Source organism: Helicoverpa zea, chromosome 3 (assembly GCF_022581195.2).
Source record: "Helicoverpa zea isolate HzStark_Cry1AcR chromosome 3, ilHelZeax1.1, whole genome shotgun sequence".
Classification (NCBI taxonomy): domain Eukaryota; kingdom Metazoa; phylum Arthropoda; class Insecta; order Lepidoptera; family Noctuidae; genus Helicoverpa; species Helicoverpa zea.
Window position 1 is genome coordinate 3,252,429 of NC_061454.1, and position 20,200 is coordinate 3,272,628.

At 37.1% G+C, this 20,200-nt stretch overlaps 1 protein-coding gene across 1 annotated transcript in view; it reads right to left on the reverse strand.

Moving 5' to 3' along the window:
* Positions 1-20,200, reverse strand: part of LOC124645918 — a 135,004-nt gene that overhangs the window by 98,180 nt on the left and 16,624 nt on the right. The gene's annotated exons all lie outside the window — the stretch shown is intronic.

The following is a 20,200-nucleotide window of genomic DNA, read 5'->3' on the forward strand; positions in this document are numbered from 1 at the left end:
TTTTTAGAAGTTGTTTTTTTTTTTGTAAAAAGTTATTATTTTTAACTTTTGTGAAAAGTTCTCGTCAATACGAATAATACAAGCCCAAACACGACGTAACTAAAACATACCGTTGAGGAATTCTCTCGACTTTCTCACGTCTCCATCATCAGGTAAGCTCTAAACCTTCACTGTTTGATAGTATCACCAGACATACATCTGAGAATCAAGTTTTAATCCTACAATGCATGCCTACAATTTCTGATAGTTGCCCTCGATTTCTCAGGATTTCCATCATCAGATCCTGACCTGATGACAATGGAAATAAACGGCGAGTATACTCTTTCACTACAAAGAAATGATTTCTCAAATCCGTCGAACTTGGTCATTTAAATTCCCCATTGAGATGAGGAAAATATTTGATGTTTATGATTGGTTTTCTCTAGATTCCCATGGTTCACATTGATGCGACTAATGCCATAGTAAATCAGAGCCCTTATCATTATACTGTGCTATATTTCGTTCGTATCCGCCGTGGGTATAGTTTCCATCCTAAGGTGCCCAATGACCTTTGAATGATTTAAAATTTTTCACATCTTAGAGGCAATTATATTTAAGAAGTGTTTGATATGAATTTCAACTTTACCCAAGTAGCATTTTGTTCCATTTAAGAGTACACATTTAGTTCCAAGATGAACTTAAAGCATTACTACAGTTCACTCGTGATGTATTAGCTGCATTATTGTAATTAATTACACCTATGCCTGTCTAAGGGACTTACAGGAGTGTAGAGTAATACTTTTATACGGTTATGGGTGTTATAATACTCTAACAACTATCCTTTAGTCAGCTTTCTGACTAAGAGCATTATAGGAGGGTAGAGATACGGCAACCGCTGTTTAACGGCCTACTTGTTCGATGTTATACAGCTGGCATTTTAAAAGAACACTTCTGGTCATTTATAAAGCCAAAGGCTGTTATCTTTACTTGTCTTAGACTGTTATACAGCTAGTAGCTGTATTAGGACTTGTTTGTGATACTTAAAATAACCTTTTTTTTACTACCTGTACAGAAGTGTTTAAATGATTCACTTGTGGACTGTAGGCTGTTAGAAGGCTATATAACAGTTCACATAGCCGTATTTCATTTCCACCATTTTGTTCTACGTAACCTTAAATATTTACCAAATAAATCTACAAGATTAATGCAGATTTATCACAAAATACGCAGATAGAGCGAATGAGTTTTGGTTTCATGTTAAAATTATTAACCGTAGTATAATTATAATGCCAATAAAATATCAAAAACTGAAAATGTAAATTTTCCTCTCAGCCAGTTTTAAATGTTTCAAAATGAATAAAGCGTTTTTACAGAGGCGCGTGAAAATTTTAGTTGTCAATATGTATACATTTCACGATAAAGTTGCATTCCCATGACATTAACATGCTATAGTATATAAAACAGGTACTACAGCGTGTTATATTATAATAATAATCCGCCGGAGTTAGTTTGCCCCGAATCCGTGCACTCCGTACAATTGACAAACTAATATATTAAAATATGGAAATAATTTAGGACACAAGTGAATTTAAGGTAGCTTACTGGAGTACTTTTGTCCGATTTTAACTGTGAAGGCTGTGTATTTAGCCACTTATTACTCTTTATTACACTCATGTACGTTGTATGGTTCACACTGCGTTCCATATAGTGCCGTAAGTCAGCCTTAAGTCCGATGTTACTACTTAAACTGCTATTATAATGCTATTATACTTCTAATGTACAGCCATAGTGAACTTAAGGCTGTCTAATTTGTGCCCAAACTGGTTCAATAAAAGCATTATAGCAAGCTATACAGCTCATATACAACTGACATACACAGCTTGCAGAGTACATGTGAACGACTAGACGTCTTATATAGAACCCCGAATGCTACTTGGGTAATATCTCTAAGCGTTCATGTGAAAAAGGGTAGGTAGTAAGTTTATAATTATTAAAAAAATATTTTATATCATGTAAGCAAAAATAATATTTTAATATTTTATGTAACTTCAAATTTATCATTTTCGCAATTTTTCCTTTATCTGTACTATATAACGTTGCTTCTTGCCGAATTTCAAGATTCTGAGTTCACGGGAAGTACCTTGTAGGTTTTGATTCCCTAGCGTGTGACGGAAATTCGTCTAAGGTGTCGGTATAACTGCTGTATCTTTTGATCGCGTTAACTTAGAAGTTTGATTTTTTCACTGCCTAAAGGGACAATAGACCTAGGTATTTGGTATAAATTTCAATTTGAAACCTTTATTCTTTCGTGAGAAATAAGGTAGTAAGTTTCATTTTATTAAAATATTTTTTTTATATTATATAACTAAAAAAATGAGATTTTCGAAATTTTTCCTATATTTGCATTATATGACAATGCTTCATGCCAAATTTCAAGACTCTGAGTTTACGGGAAGTACCCTGTAGGTTTTGATTCCTTTGCGAGTGTCGAAAATTTGTTGAAAATATCGACATAATCGGCTGTATCTTTTGATTGGCTTGGCTTAGAAGTTTGATATTTTCACAGCTTAAAGGGACAATAGACCTGAGTATTTCATGTGAATTTCCGCTTGATACGTCCACGCGTTTTTGAGATAAAGGGTCTTGACAGACAGACAGACAGACAGACAGACGGACAACAAAGTGATCCTATAAGGGTTCCGTTTTTTCCTTTTGAGGTACGGAACCCTAAAAAGGAAAATCTGTATTATTTATCTCATCATCATCATCAGCCTATCGCAGTCCACTGCTGGACATAGGCCTCTCCAAGTGCACGCCACTGAGATCGATTTTCGGCTTCTCGCATCCAGCTCCTGCCAGCCGTCTTGCGCAAGTCATCACTCCACCGTGCCTGAGGACGTCCTACACTACGTTTGCCGAGGCGTGGTCTCCACTCTAGAACTCGTTTACCCAACGGTTATCGGTTCTTCGGCTAATATGGCCAGCTCACTGCCACTTCAGCTTGCTGATTCGGTGGGCTATGTCGATGACCTTGGTTCTCTGACGGATTACCACATTTCTGATGCGATCCCTCAGAGAAATGCCGAGCATAGCCCTTTCCATAGCCCGCTGAGCGACTTTAAACTTGTGAACCAGCCGTACCGACAGTGTCCACGTTTCGGCTCCGTAAGTCATGACAGGTAGGACGCACTGATTGAAGACTTTTGTCTTTAGGCACTGTGGGATCGACGATGTTAGGACTCGACGTAACTTCCCAAATGCAGCCCAACCCAACTGAATTCTCCTATTCACCCCATCCTCAAAGTTGTTTCTACCTAACTGCAATGTCTGCCCGAGGTATACATATTTCCGAACAACTTCGAGAACGGCGCCGTGTATCGCAATCGGTTCCGGCAGAACATGTTCATTAAACATGACCTTGGTTTTGTCCAAGTTCATCCGTATTCCGATGCGTAGAGAAGATTCAGCCAGGTCGTTCAGCAGGTCCTGCAGCGTTTCCGCCATGATGACGATATCGTCAGCAAATCGCAAGTGAGAGATGTGTTCGCCATTGATGTTGATGCCGCGTCCTTTCCAGTTCAGCGTCTTGAACATATCCTCCATTGCATTAGTGAACAGTTTCGGGGATATATTATTTATCTGTAGACTTAAACCTAATAACATAGTCCAACATTTACAGCTACTTAAATAATAACAGAACCTGTCACATTCCTCTTAAATCAAGTTAGATTTCATAATTATTTTGACATCTCACATCCTCTCAAACCCAACTTAGCAATTATGTTCGTACTTTTTAAATATCGATACATTTAATCATCTGTTTCCGATGAGATAATTACAAAATTCTTAGTACCTACATCTCTTAACGGTATCGAGTCGTGACTCCCAATGTTTTGGTTCTAGCGTAGTTACTATTAAATAATCTGTGATTCTAGTCGTAACCATGGAGAATAAAATGACTAGTGGATATGTCACAGAAAATCTCCTAAGAATATAATGCGCCAATATGCAGGTGTTATGGAGACGAGGAGGACTGGAAGCCGACCCCAACATAGTTAGAAAAAAGGCTCGGAGGATGAGGATGATGAGGGAGACAAGGAAAGTTAATAGCTCCGTCCTTACATGCCTTCTATGCAATCCCATGATTGTTTTCAAAATAAAATGACCAATCAATCTTTGACAGATTGGTTTTGATTTGACAAGGAACCCTAACGTCTCATTAGTTCTAGTAACTGATCACGCCTTTGCTCGACCTACAAGAAGGCGCCTGACCTACCTAACTTATGGAATCTCCGCTATCTTTTTTTCCTCCGTGGTAGTTATCGATACAGTTAAGTATCAATTTATTGCGACAGAGATTATTTGTTGTTTTCTGTTGTTTTGTTATTATTCGTGGGAAATGGTGGGTTAATAGGTCAATTTGAATTCAGAATGGCTGTATTTTTTGTCAGATTTGTGTGAATGAAAGAAGATAGTAAGAGTTGTAGGTTTCCAACTTGCGCGGTTACGTTTAAAGGCACACCAATGTTTCTTCTACTCGCTCTAGCTGAAAGTAAAAAAAGCGGGCGATTTTTCTTGCGCGAAATTGCTACCGTTTTGTACGTAAACACATGCAGTGCAGAGAATTAAGCCACCATAAATGATTAACATTACATACATAAGTACTGTAATGAGCTATTTATCAAATACTGAACTAGCTCATAACAACAATAGAACTCATCAATCATAGACAAAACTATCCCGATACAAAACTACATCAAACGCCAAACATTAACATTAAACCAGATATGAATTAAAAGAAATTCCTTCACTAATTGATGTTCAATACTCGGCCCTTAAGACAACTAAACACACATAGATAATTTCCCTTTAAGCTTACACGCAACCATAAATCAATGGAAAGAAATAAAAACTACACGATGCTAAACCCTTATTAGTAATCCATCGATCAATATTTAACGAGCGATGCTTAACCTTCTTTAAGTGGGGAGGCAATGTACTTAATACATTTCGGTTTTCACGACAAGCGTTTAACGTTCCCGATTTGTTCGAATTTCAAATCGCTTTGTCCGTGAAATAGGTGTAGCACATACATTGGATTATTAACTCTATTTGTTTGTAGGTAAAGTTCGTTTTAAGTTTGGTGGTTTTTGATTCATTGCGTAATAGGGATGTCAAATCTAAGACTTTTGATGATGGGAACAAGGGCTTTTCATATTTAATTAGAACTGACAAAATTGATTAATAGCAATTGTTCTGTTAATTATTTATTTGTCAACAAACTCTTTACGACTATATTAGGCGTTCATAATTTAATTTTTACCGGTCATAAAAATATGAAAGACCGAGGAAGTTTTTGGTAAAAAATTCTTTGGTTTTTGATCTCGACGCAACGAAAGACAAGAGAGGCCGATGACGTGGAAACTTCGACAAAGAAAGATGACTTTACGAAAGGGTTATTTTTAGTCGTTCCCCTTCTAATTTTGGGTTGTACGAAAAGTAGGTCTCCGTATTTTTTTAAAGGACTCCATAGCGAATTGTAATCCGGTTCATAGTACTTTAATCTGAAAGCAGTACCTAAATATTTCATTTTTTAAATCAAACAAAAAAGCATTGTTTAAAACATATTGAATAAAACTGTAAGTATGTAAAAATTACCTCACATATTGTAATGCAATCCTTACAGACACGTTAGCACTAGTGTTTTTTTAAGGTTTCAGTTGCGTTAAGTCTCATAACGCAAATTCCGCCTTTTATTCTATTGTGGAGTCACTTCACTTACGGACCTAGTAGGTTCAGCGCTTTTCCTTCATCGAGACATTAGTTTTTTTTTTTTACTCTTTGGCTTATTTTTTAAAAAGTACTAAAAATAAACATCAAAATCCTCTAATGACGACGGCAATCGTAAAAGTAACTCGAAATAGAATACTTCATACAGAGTTCATTGAGCGATACTTCATAAAACTTCATATTTTATGAGACTTCATGCTTATTTATATAAAAGTAGTGAAGATGGATTGATGGGGAGAAACAAAAAATTGAGGGGGTTCCCAAGGATGAAGTTATTTTAATTTATATATATTACTTCACACCTGTTTTTCTCGAAGATTTTAATTTACTTAGATACAAACAGACTTTCCATGAATTTAGGGACGAGGTTTCACTGTCAGTATCGTAAAATCTTTTCGTAGATTTCCAAGAAATAGAGAAATCAATTGATTTGTGTCATTTGCACTTAAAGCAAAAGAACATAGTTTAATAACCAACTAACTGTTTCTCGTGGTTTCACACGTGTCCCGAGAGAACTACTCCCTGTATTAGAGATGGGTAACTCAAGAGTGATAGATAAAAAAGATATGTATCTTTCCGTTCTGATCACTCACTCTTTGTATCAGTTCAAATCCGAATGTATCAGTGTATCTTTAACAACTCATTCAATCGTCGTCCGTTTATATCTGTGTTGCACTTGCACTCGCACACACAGCGTTGAGCGGCTGGCGTCACGGTTTCTCATCGGAAAGTCGTCCAGACATCTCTTTCGCACTTCCCTACTTAGAATGTTCTGTCTCACTTTCTCGATACCGGGAATAAGTGTTTGACCATTATTTTTACCAACCAATTACATAAATCGTAAACTTAAATTTAAAATGAAAAATAAAAACTTAAAAAAAAAAAAAAACTTAAAAATATTATAAACTGATATACGAATCTATCTATCCTAAACAAATCTATCACTCTTAGTTCGTACTGATTTAGTGATACATTGGGTTGAATTGAACGAAGCGAGTCACTCTGAGCAACACAGAGCAACAGTACAATGTCACTTGCGGATTCGAAAGGATATAGAGATACAAAAGAGTGATACATATCCCAGTGATCAAAAGATACATATCAATCTTTTCTTTTCAATGATATGTTTTTCCCATGTCTACCCTGTATCTTTATCCTGTGACACTCACAAATATCGTGACTCAAATCGATTCAATAGATTAAGAGACACCCTTTACTAACTTCACAAACTTTACCTCTTTACATAAACACAGATTAAAAGAATTCTTAAACACATTAATACTTGAAACTCATTAAACTTAATTTGACAGCCTCAAACGTAACCATTAAGCTCATCACAACAATCTGACGCATGCGCAAGCTCGGTATAATTACTTTCAATTGGAATAGACAACGCTCCTCTGTTGCTGTAATTACTGGTAATCTACATTTATTTACAGGGCTACCAGGAGATGTGAAGTTTGTAGACATTTTTTACTGTGTCATATGAATTGGGTCTTAAAAAGCCTGCTAAGTGCGAGTCGGATTGCACACTAACACTTCTGCACCATAGACAAAAGCCTGCCAGAGCTGAGGGATTGTTCGAAAGAGTTACCGCGGCCAGGTACATAAAGAGCTTAAGAAGGAACACACTTCCTCACGTTTGTTATTATGAGAGCCCCCTGAAATATTTTCGAATTTTTGTAGCGGCAATAATAAATAAATATGTACGTCATATGTGAAAATTTCAACTATCTGAGTATCACGGTTCATCACATGCAGTCTGATGGCAGTAGGACGGACAGTTAGACGGCCGTCCTACTAATTTTAGTGGTACTTATGAATACTATTAAAGTTATCTCTTTATAGTGCATACTCAATAAAGAAGCAAATAATAAAAGTGGGTTAACTATAAACAGATGTCTTACGAAACCGACAGGATGCAACTATGACTTGCAAATGTTCGTTTTCATTCTTAAAACTGTGTCAAAGTTTTTTATTTACCAAATATGTATTTACAGAGACTTGTATTAACATTTATAAATAGAAAACCTGGTGTCCTGAAACACAAATCTTTGGCGTAGCTTAGGTACCAGTATCCCACATTCTAAATGCATTGATCACACCGGGATAACATCTTTCATGGTATCGTCATCCTTCTGACCGTAATTTTATTGGCGATCAGCACATTCTTTTTCCTCACTTTTTATCTGCTGTCATCGCACAGGTATCATTCTTTTCAGATATCGAATTCAAACACATTTTTATAATTTAAATATTGTGATGAAAAAATAAGCGTTTTTATAATAATTTTTATCAGGCAGCCCTACCTCCGCTAATAGAGCAATGAGTCCCGTTGTTCCATCGATCTGAAGTGCTTTTGTTTCAACTACCTTTGATAACAAGCATCTTTGTTGAATCATACGATTTCATTTATTTTTATTGCAATAATTGATAAAAGTACTGTAGTACCGCTTTATGATGGTAATTTTAAAAGAATATCAAAGACGAGGCGGTTTAATGGTTTCGATATCAATGAACATTGATGAAACTTTTTTAGGGTTCCGTACCCAAAGCGTAAAACGGGACCCTATTGTTTTCGCTCCTCTGTCCGTCCGTCTGTCTGTCACCAGGCTGTATCTCATGAACCGTGATAGTTAGAGAGTTGAAATTTTCACAGATGATGTATTACTGTTGCCGCTATAACGACAAATACTAAAAACTAGAATGAAATAAATATTTCGGGGGGCTCCCATACAACAAACGTTTTGCTCTTTTTTGCTCGATATCCATAAATATATATAGAACATTAGTTTGGATGGTACGGAACCCTACGTGCGCGAGTCCGACTCGCACTTGGTCGGTTTTTTTTTATCAATTACAATCGTAATGTTTGAATGCCTTTATTTGAGTCACTATTTTATTGGAATATGTTGATTAGAAACTAGTCAATTTTAATGAAGCAATAATATTCACTCCAACTTTTTCCAACAAAATAAAAACATTGTTGTGTGTAAATATTCCATAAAATACTTCCAATATGCGTGCACACATTTCCCAATTAATTACTTCACGCTATAATTTCAACACGACACGACATAATATTGTCCACTGACTTCCTTCCCACCTAACACTCCCCACAAAAAGTTGACAAATGCCTTTTGTCACCCATTTGTAACCTCACCACATAACTAAGAGCATTTAACCATCCGGATCCACCATGAATTTAAATATCTTTGCAAAACACGCGAAGGGCGAGGTAACACAAATAATAGTGATAGCTCACTTCTGCATTTTCAATCACATCTTTATCCGAAATTGACAAACAAAAGCATAACGTCCATGGGCAAGAACTTATAGAACCTCGAGGAAAAGGCTAGGCAGATAAGAAGCATAAACTTGACAGCCACTCACTTAATTAGCCACGGGCTCCTTAAGAAAAGGTAGATAAAAGCATAAACTTGTCAGACATTATATATCGACATACGAATATGACCGGGTCACATACCTTTGGCAATTAGGAAGGCATGGCGTCTCCTGTTACTTAGATTGTCTAAGCCAGAGGACCGTGCAGAAAAAACACGGGTTTCCTTAATTAATAGCATCGTGGAATCACAATTAGTTCAGTGACATGGACGCTGTTCCTTGCGTGACCCAATTGTGAGTTTGTGACCCCGTGTCAACGGTCACGGGAATTATTTGTTGGTATTGACCGTAGCTATCCTGGTTTTGTGTTGTGGAATTGTGTTACCTACTGTTTTAGTATGTGCAAAACATGTATGTACACACAGGCCTCGGCTATCCTGGAAAGTCCGGCTTATTTTTCTTTATGTCTAAAGACCATTGCTCCAAGGTCCACTGTTTACACGTATTTATAATCCATTCAGAAAAGATGGAGACCCCCGTGATAGCGGACATTTTTGGTTACGTTGTTGCACATCGAGAACAGATTTAGGTATATTTTGTAACTTCACCATTTTGACACCAAAAGTAAGTACATATTTCTAACAATCATCAAGGAATAGATTTTTCCATTTTAACAGCAACAGTCAAAGCAATCTAAAAGCTAACACGCACTTCAATACTCGAATAAAACCTTTCACAATACGTACAACTTGACCTACAACCATAGACAAAGTATGTTTGATTCAGCATCACTCCCCAACTTCGCTTTTACTCAACTCTAAATTGAAAATGTATAAAGCCGTCGAACAAAGCAGAATTGCGAGAGTTGATGTGTTTCAAACTTTTTGCACCAGTTCATTTGTGGAAGCCAATCTATACATATAATAAATCTGTAAAAAAACTGTGTCTGTACATTGAATATATTAAAAAAATAATAATTGGGTGGGGTTTAGAAACAGTAATGGAGCACAAATCCAAAAAAAAAATTCTGTCTGTATGTCTGTATGTCTGTATGTCTGTTTGTTTGTACACGCTAATCTTCGGAACTACTGAACGGATTTCAATGATTTTTTCTTTGTTGTATCAGTATTAAGCCTGGTCAACATATAGGCTATAATTTATCTTCGAAACTTGAAGACCTGATGCAGAACTCCAACAGACCAATAAAACTATAAGAGATACAAATATGGTGCCGTGGCAAAAATTGTTTCATTTGATGAGCATTTTCAGCTGAGATAATAAATTTTAAGATCTGGAACACCTGATGTGGAACCCCAAGAGCCCAGCTTCTCTGTACCATATACAGGTATGACGTTTTAGCAAAAGTTGTTCAATTTGATAAGCACTTTCTATTGACTTATACAAATTGAAGATCTAAAACATCTGATGTGGAACTCCAGGGGCCCAGCTAGACTATAGCATATAGAGGTATGACGTTTTAGCAAAAGTTGTTCAATCTGATAAGCACTCTCTGTTGACTTATAAAAACTGAAGATGTAAAACACCTGATGTGGAACTCCAGGAGCCCTGCTAGACTATATGAAGCATATGAAGATATGACGTTTTAGCAAAAGTGGTTCAATCTGATAAGCACTCTCTATTGACGCATTTTTCTTTTCTCTCTCACACAAACAAATAATAACGAAGATACAACAACGCTTGAATTTCGTGTTAAGTCACTGCTTAGTACAAATTTTACATACCTAGACGTGGCGTCACGAGCCCCCGCTCTCTAACTTTGTTGCGTTATATCTCATTATTATTTTGTATGTCTCTTCCAGACCTCGGGACTACAGAGTTCCGAATTTTTGGGAGGCAAACGTGGGGCCGAAGCCAACACGCTGAAGTCCTTTTGAGACAACTTTAATGAAATGGTGACACAAAACCGACGATTATCCCTTTATACACTATAGAAATGAATCCAAGGACAATCCCCGGTGGATGTCGTTAAAAAAAAAAGACAATCCCCGGTTCTGTGCTAAACTATTGCTAACTATGGAGGAAAACTACTTGGGCTATTGTGATGGGATGTTAGTGGATGACAATGTATTAGGTACATGTAAAAACGGCAGGTGGAGACTCGCCACCTCACTTACTGGGCCCCCGGGAACCAGTCACTGAATAGCAACAAGAGGGCAACAGGGACATGAGCGGCTGAAGAGTGAGGATAACTCGGCGGACTTTAAACGCAGATTACGCGCTCCCTGTGCTTACCATGAGGCACCTACCCTGCGAGCAAGGCTACTAATCCTGCTCTAGCGACGGTTCCACTCTGGACGGCCAAGCCAAGCCAGAGGCGTGAGACCTACCCCCGTCATGGTTCACTCCGACCGGCCGGATATGGGGGACAGTATACACTCCCTGGAGAACTCAGTATATATAGCCCCGCGGGGTCGCTACTCCCCGTCATCAGCCTCAGATGTCCTGCGGTGCCTATATCTCATTATTATTGTCGTTATTATCTCAAGAGCCTTTGTCCCAGTTATGTTAGGGTCGACTTCCAGTCAAGATGCAACTGAGTACCAGTGTTTTACAAGGAGCGACTGCCTATCTGACCTCCACAACCCGGTTACCCGCTCAACCCAACACCCCTTGGTAAGACTTACTGGCTTCTGACTACCCATAACGACTGCCAAGAATGGAATGTTCAATGACAGTCGGAACCTACAGTTTAACATCCCCTCCAAATAACGGTCATTGGTATCCAAAATATACGTAGAAAGTACATACTTAGAAAAGTTGCATTGGCAGGCACTTGCCAGACCTGGAATCAAAGACGCACGCTCATACTTAAGAGATTGGTTCTCTACCCACTAAACCACCACGAATTCCACTAAGTCACCACGACTTTGTCATCTATTTAATGTTTTTATACGTAATATTTTTGCCACGCACAACTTAAATGCGGACTAATTAGAATCACTACTTTTATCCCTATGTTCACGTCTATTGCGACTATTCAGATCTTTGATTTTGCTGACCCCGTAGTCGCTGGCATAAGGGACAGGATCCGCGTACGAAGTCGCGGGCAGAAGCTAGTAATGGAATAAGTTGTTCTCCAGAAGCAATTAATTAAAATCAAGTACCGAGTTTTCTTTTTTTGGAAAAGTTCACTTTGGGCCTTAATTCTTTAAAATAAGTCAAGAGTTATATGTTCGAAGTTTAAAAATCATGCCTCTACTAAATTATAACGAAAAGTTTGTCAGTAACTTAAAAGTTTTATTTATTGTCATTGTTTGGTTTCCGTTTCTTAGCCTAAATCGTCCCACTGCTGGGCAAAGGCTTCTCCAATTTGTCTCCAAACCTGTTGATCTTTTGACGGTTCTCATCAAGTACTAGGTAGTTCATTTCATCATATTGTTAAAAATATCTACATAAATAAAGTTACAAAAATAACTAAGTAACGATATTAAAGCTTTTGCATATTTTTTTACAAAAAGGAAACTAATGAGATGCACAATCTTTTCAGCTTTACCTTTGGCGAGTTTCCCTTTGATACCGAGACTCAGGAATATTACTGAAAATCGTTATGAGAAATATGATAACGAAGAAATATTGCGTTTTCCTTTAATTAAGGAAAAGTTAAATATTTATGGTTTAATTGAAAATTTTATCAAGAAAATAGTTAAAAGTAGCTTGGTAAAATTTTGTTACAAAATTGTTCTGAATGTACGTTTTTTTTGTACAAGCGTTTATACTTTCAGAATTGCAAAAGTACTAATGGAAAAAAGCAATTTATGTAACACAATACAATTCCTAGAAGACCAGTTTTGAGGAGAAATATCTGAATCAGTCCTGTACTGAAAAATATTTGCGTCAAAAGAATCTTTAAAGCTCGCTCTGTGAAGCCGTTTGCCGTCTCTTCTTCTAGGAAAGTCTGTAATTGAACATACCAGTTGAAAATCTAAAGTATTTCAATCAATATCCTTTTAAAACTTAGTCTCGGAAAAGAAAAAGAAGACTGCCGAGATAATCCTTTTATTTTTGATCTTAAGAGTTTTCAAACTAGCGGATTATGCGCAAAGTTCGGTCGGTTAAAATTAAAACTACAAATCTTAATCAATTTACTTCTATCATGGTTTCACCCGCGTCCCGTGGGAACTAATGCCCATCATCATCATCATCATCATCTCAGCCATAGGACGTCCACTGCTGAACATAGGCCTCCCCCTTTGATCTCCACAGATACCTGTTGGAAGCGACCTGCATCCAGCGTCTTCCGGCGACCTTTATAAGGTCGTCTGTCCACCTCGTTGGTGGACGTCCATACTGGGATAAAATATAGCCTGTGTCACTCGGGAAAAGTGCAGTTTACCAACAGTGAAAGATTTTTTGAAGTCGTTTCAGTAGTTTCGAAACCTTTAGGGTACAAACGAAGAAAAAAATATTTCCTCTTTATTATATTCCTAGATGAAGGAGAATTATTTCCCAGCTAACTTACTCCAAATAAAATCGTAAATAGCAACCTAAACATTTGTATGCCATTAATTCTTCCATGAGTGAACTTTAATAGCCACGGCTTCCATTTTTAGTCAGGCGACAAGTAAAAATAATCATCTTCTGATACACGTCACTGGCATCTAAGGAATGGATTAAAACTAGGTTACATTTGGAAAATGTTGTGAGATATTTTGTCTGTCCCTTTTATGTTATATTTTTGTGTTTCGCTTTTGTAGTGTTGTGACATAAGCATAAATATCACATGAGTTGGTTACTGGATGCCAAGGCCTGCCGGGGCTGCGGGTTGTTCGAAAAAGATACCGCGGCCGCGGCCCTGGCACATAAAAGACCTACGACGGAACACGACGGTTTTTAGTCAGTAAGAGTCTGACACTCCCTCGCCGCTGTTAACCCACAGCGGGAGAGGTCATTTGATGATTTTTGATGTCGTTAAAAAAAAAAAGTTGGTTATCCGAATTTGGCTACTACTGATTTTCCCTCTAAAATATTCATTACAGTAGCTTTTTTTGTTATAGCGGAAGCAAAAATACAACCCAGTGACAGACGGACACACCGACGTCTCACTAACAGAGTCCTGTTTTACTCTTTGAATGGAGAACCATATAAGGGTGCGTCCACATCTGGCGAATGCGCCGCGAATGCGCAGCACGTGAGCCGATCGCGAGCTGTCCGCGAGCTGCGCGCGTGCATTTTTGTTCGTGCGCCGCTTCTGCGCCGCCCGCGCGCGACCTAAGCGCCGCACGCGAGCGGCGCGCAGGCGGCGCGCGACGTCTGCCATCTTCGATAGTACTGAGCCAATATACGGAACTGTAAGGGCGAGAACTGATTGCGCGCAGATCGCGCGCCGCTCGCGCGCTCTATACGAGCCTTGCGTGAGTTGCGCTAAAGAGGCGCACCGAACTATTGCAGTGACTGCACGCGCGCAGCTCACGGACAGCTCGCGATCGGCTCGCGTGTTGCGCATTCGCGGCGCATTCGCCAGATGTGGACGCACCCTTAAACTTCCTGAATAGCATAGCCAGCCAAAAAATATTAAATCTCTTTAATATTTTTGTGACTAGAAATTGACATTATTTAATTAGTGCATCTTAAGCAAACTCACTGTAGTCTGAACTCCCTATATGCATTTCTGTTTGGTTAATCACACAAAGGGTTCAACTAATCTGAAACGGCACCCAATCGCCGTTAATATTCCCCTAACCCCAGCCTATAATTACTGAACCTTTACACAAATCAGTCATTACCTTTCGAAGGAACCTTAGACGGCAATTAGCTTAATTAACCAAGAAATGAAAGATTAAACGGTAGATAATTACTGCTTCTATTTGTAGGTACTGTTACCCTAAATCTTAACCCTTTGTGTAACCTTTGTGAAATGTATCTAAATATTTGATACAAAATATAATTATATTTCACCTGTATAACTATTACCTACGCATAATGTAGCTTCCGCCCTTAGTTTTGCCCGTATCTCAGGTAAGCTATATCCCGCACATGGATAACAGTATGGATAAAAGTAACTTATATGTTATTCCGATATATTATAAACTATATTACTGCTGAGTTTCATCAAAATCCTTTCAGCAGTTTTAGCGCAAAAGAGTAACAAACATACCTACGAATCCTACATACAAGAATAAATAAAGATGATTAATATTAGCTTCGTCTACTCATATGTTTACAAAACCCTAAGAGAATTTTATTGCTCTCTAAATGTAACCAATATTGATAGTTCGTAATAGACTCGAGTAAATAAACGCCAACTCGATACTCCATGACTCGATTCTCGGTAAAAATGTCTCGATTGAATAAACATCTCGAAATATTCAGTGATGTATGGCTGTTCAAATATATCGATTTAATGTGTTTGTTTGAGGAATCGGTTTGTAATCGGTATAAAAATGGCTGAAATGGAAACAAAAGATATGGAAAAACTAACAAATACTTAGAAATAGCTTTTACTCAGAATGAGATAAGCTTTTATTTAAAAGTATTGGAAACTATTTTGGTTTTAAGCGTTTGGTTTACTTTGCACGGAAATGGGTTACGTTATACTTTAATCAAATGCATAATACCTACGTCAGAATTACATTACTTTATTTTCTCATTATTTGCAGTTCTCTTTATATAACTTTGCAATTCTAACCTTGGCTATATACGACTCCTCACGCATACCTTCATACAGGTATTGTCGATAATCTTTGCTTGACCGAAGTTGACTATTATTGCTTTCGCAATAGCCAAAAATTTTGATATATCTACTAGCATGAGGCGTCAAATGTCTAACTTCAGAATTGTTAACCTATTTGGCGTGAACTAATGACACCTAGGCGACTCGGTTATTGCTTGAGATTTCTGGGAAATGGGCGGAAAGTATTGACATAGCTAATTAATTGCTGCCCCACCTATTTCGCACTCAGTTATCACTGGCTATAATAAACAATAGCCACACGTACGTCACTATTGCAATCACCAAAAGAACTTCTGCACGTACCAAATTATACAGTTAGGTGTAAATAGTTACTTGAATCTTCTATTCTGAATCGATACTGTTTTAATCAATCTTCATTATGTACAAGAAGAAAGAAACATCATTTAACAGCAATAACAACAATATCTACTACAGGTTCGTAACATAGAAAACAAACAACTTACGATAGTACCTAAAGCTATAACTAACTACACATATCGCTATTAAAGAAGATATTTTTATCACTAAAAACTCCCAAACCCATACCATCACCAAACCAATTACTTCCCATGCACACTTGTTAATGAATATAAACCACATTTAACTAATACCATAGATAGAAGCACCATACTTGCGGAACTATCGGGACATCCTGACCTATATACAGCATACACCTGCAATCCACTGCTGATAGATAATACACATGAATATTTGAGCAGTTCATAGTGTGAAGTATAAACTCCTTGCTTGTGCATCTGTGTTCTAATTAAAAATTGCTTTGAGGTAAATAAGTAGTTGATTGGTGTGCCGAGCTACGTTGCTGTCAAGAATGGAAGAAATATGTGAGATTTTTTTATCGTGAACAGTTTTTCCAAAAAGAGTGAGAAAAGCGTGAGTTTTCTGTCAAGAATTGAAAAAAGTCTGACATCATATGCAAAAGTAACTCTGTATATCTTCTATTCTGTCTAGAGCCTGAGAAAGGCTACTTTTTAGCTGCGGGATGTGGCTTTCCCGGGACATGGAGACCACGGGGAACAGCTAAATAACGCAGATAAATCCTATTCATATTATTTCACACAAATCATTGCAAGCAGCTCCTTTCAGTTCTAAACATCACATAGGTACATCAACAAACATTACTGCTGTCAAATATCTAGCATTGTTACGTTGAGATGTGTTGGTGATATTTGACTGAACCAATTGTAGTAATCCTTTGATGTATCGTTTCTTATAACTGATCTATCTTTAGACACAACAGCAATCGGAGGTTAGAATTTAAAAAGACCGTAACCAAATTATTTTATTCTAAACTGAAAGAACTCAAAACTAGAGATTTATTTTAGAAAATCACAATATTCTCTGAAATATTTTTTTGGCTTCAAAAACACCATCACTAACGAATTCACAAAACACAAATGCAAATATCCTATTATAAAAATAGCCTATTCATTATCTTACCCAAATAACTTAAGTGTAAGTATTTCACAAAACCGCATAAAAAACTTTTCAACATTTTTATGTTTTCCACCAAGAAGTTCCTGTCAGCACTTCGGAGTTTTATTGACAACGCGACAAAATGTTTTTTCTTTTAACTAATTTTAGAGACGCCATAAACTGAGGCGCGTGTCATTTAGTGGTCGTCAAATAAGGAATTCAGGATTAGAGTCTATGCTAGCCGACGAAATTAAGACGTTTCGGTAGGAAATACTAGTAGCTATACGGTTCGATAGCTTTGATTCCGTAATATAAAATCCAGTAAACGAATAATTAAGTGTATTTTATTAGGTAGGTAGCTACGTATTCCCAATTCGTTGACTTTAGTTCCGTAAATATTACGAGCATGTTCGTGGTGTGAGTTGTAACTAGTGTGAAAGAGAGTTGGTTTATATGAATTCTTATAGGAATACCAAATCCTTTGTGCAGTGGACAGCTGTCAATTTTCAAGGAAATTAGCATTTTTTGAACTGACTGACAGCGCTGTCAACTACACCAAGAAACGGTCAGACTATACCTAACTATTGATAAACTAAATAATTCTCAATTCAAATTCCGTAATTAGTATGAAAACAACTGACGTGACGTCACTAGTCTCTTAAAAAGTACGTCATTTCGGTTCGGCACGTGAGTTTCTAGTAAGATCAGTTACCTTACGCTATCACGCATCGCGCCCTCAATAACTGATAACCTTTGACTCCTAGATGACTCCAAGTCACCATTTAGAGATGCATTAGCTGTCTATTATTCTCCCATATCTATCCATAGACGCATCCAAGATAAATTAGCCGACCTTGAACCTTAACTTCATGATATAAAGTTCAATTTTGAATGCATATGAACTACAAATAAATGCTTTTACATTGTTGTTCTGTTTATGTTCTATTGATTTTAAATTTGGAATTCGATTTGAGCTGTCAACTTTAAAAAAAGAAAAAGTAAGTATGAAGAATTGAAAGAGGTCGCATATGTATACGACCTCTTTGGGTATTTAGAACAAAGTATGTATGTGTGTGTGTGTGACCCAAAATCTTTAACTGTCCTAACAATCAGAATTTCCTAATCGTTTGTCATTCCAAAAGGCTGTTAATTAGTAACGCAACACTAGAGCATCGGGTCTCTCCCCATTCCCATGGGAAAAGTATCATTGACATCGTTACGTGTCTAGTGCGCTCTGAATGAATAATATCGCGTAATGGGAGGCCTTACACGTTTGCCTTTGATGGCGATTGCGATGGGTACGGAATATAGGCTTTCGAAGAACTGCAGTTTTGATGGAAGATAAATAATGTAAACATTACTGTGAGATATTATGCCACATTATAATAAACGCAGGTGGTCTTTTTGGCACACCTTAACATACACTCTCAAACTGCATCCAAAACACACAATGATTTCGCCGAGACAAGTTTGAGTTGCCACAAAAGAAAAATCCAAATAATTGTAGTCTGTTTTACGAAATATAATATTAATCCATATCCGGAATAACTAATATAAAGTATACTCACAGATGTTAACACATATCAAATTATAGTTTTTCAATAAAATAAATACCGCTACATTCCCTAGTACATAATTGGATAATTTAATAGTAGAAATGGTAGGAACACGCTAGCCCATCAAATATGGCGACTACCGCTTACATCTTTATACTAAATTGGATAATTGGTTTAACTCTTTTGGTGGTTTAGTGTTTTACAGCTCAATAAAATTATATTCACGTCACACAAGCTTTGAACTTTTTATGTTTTTTTTTAATTATTTTAAAGAAATTAAAATAATCTAGTGAGCTAATAAAATCAATTTCAAGAATGTTTTTGGTCAAACAATAAATACTTTTTTTGTCAATTTTCCATATTCAAAAATAAATAACGTCAATGTAAGCACAGGTGTAAAGTGACTTTTTATCATTACCATTTACCTAGCCTTTTCCCAATCATCCTCCGAGCCTTTTTCCCAACTACTTATGTTGGGGTCGGCTCCCAGTCTAACCGGATGTAGCTGAGTACCAGTGGTTTACAAGAAGCGACTGCCCTATCTGACCTCCTCAACCCAGTTACCCGGGCAATCTAAATTATCCCTTTTCCCAGTCGAAATTATTTTTAATGAATAAAAAAGAATGCCTAAAAAGTTTCCGTCTATTTATTTACGCAAAAAAAGTATTGCCATACTTACGTTACGCTACGTGAAACCTTCTTGTTAGCGTCACGCATAACTTCATGGCTTTATTACAATACATGTGGGTATTAGGGTGTATTTGACGTTATGGGTAGGCTCTATGTCACGCATACCTTTGGGAATTTTGCGACCTTTTTCATTTACATTGTTACTTTTTTTCATATTGTCAGTCTTTTGGACTATATGCAACAGATATTAGGGTAAACAATTAACTCACATAGACATGAACGAAAACTCTTACTAAATTAACAAACTTTTCTCCTAATATTTTTAGGAAATAGTAACAACACACTTCAACACAGTTTAATCATTTTTTTAAACCATCCCTACGTTGAATCACCCTTGTTAACAAATAACCCGGAGGCAAGGAATAAACATCGATTTGTAAGTTGATTGACATAGGATTGACGTTTGATCATATTTTGAGTTCAATTATAGAATTCAAATTGCCAATCATATGCTCTTTGACACATTCAATATTAGTCCCAAAATTTAGCTCTACGGAACAGGATGACGCTATAAAAGGTTTGCAATGTTGTCATAAACAATATTCTTTAATCTGTCGCAATGGGTGATCATTTTAAAACGACATATACCTACAATAATCCATATTCTTTCACAGGTGAGGTTACTTCCTTAATAACTACATCTGACAGTCCCGCTAATCCTGTTTCATGTGTACTTGTGCAAGAGAATCCGCAGATCAAAGATCAAACATAACTA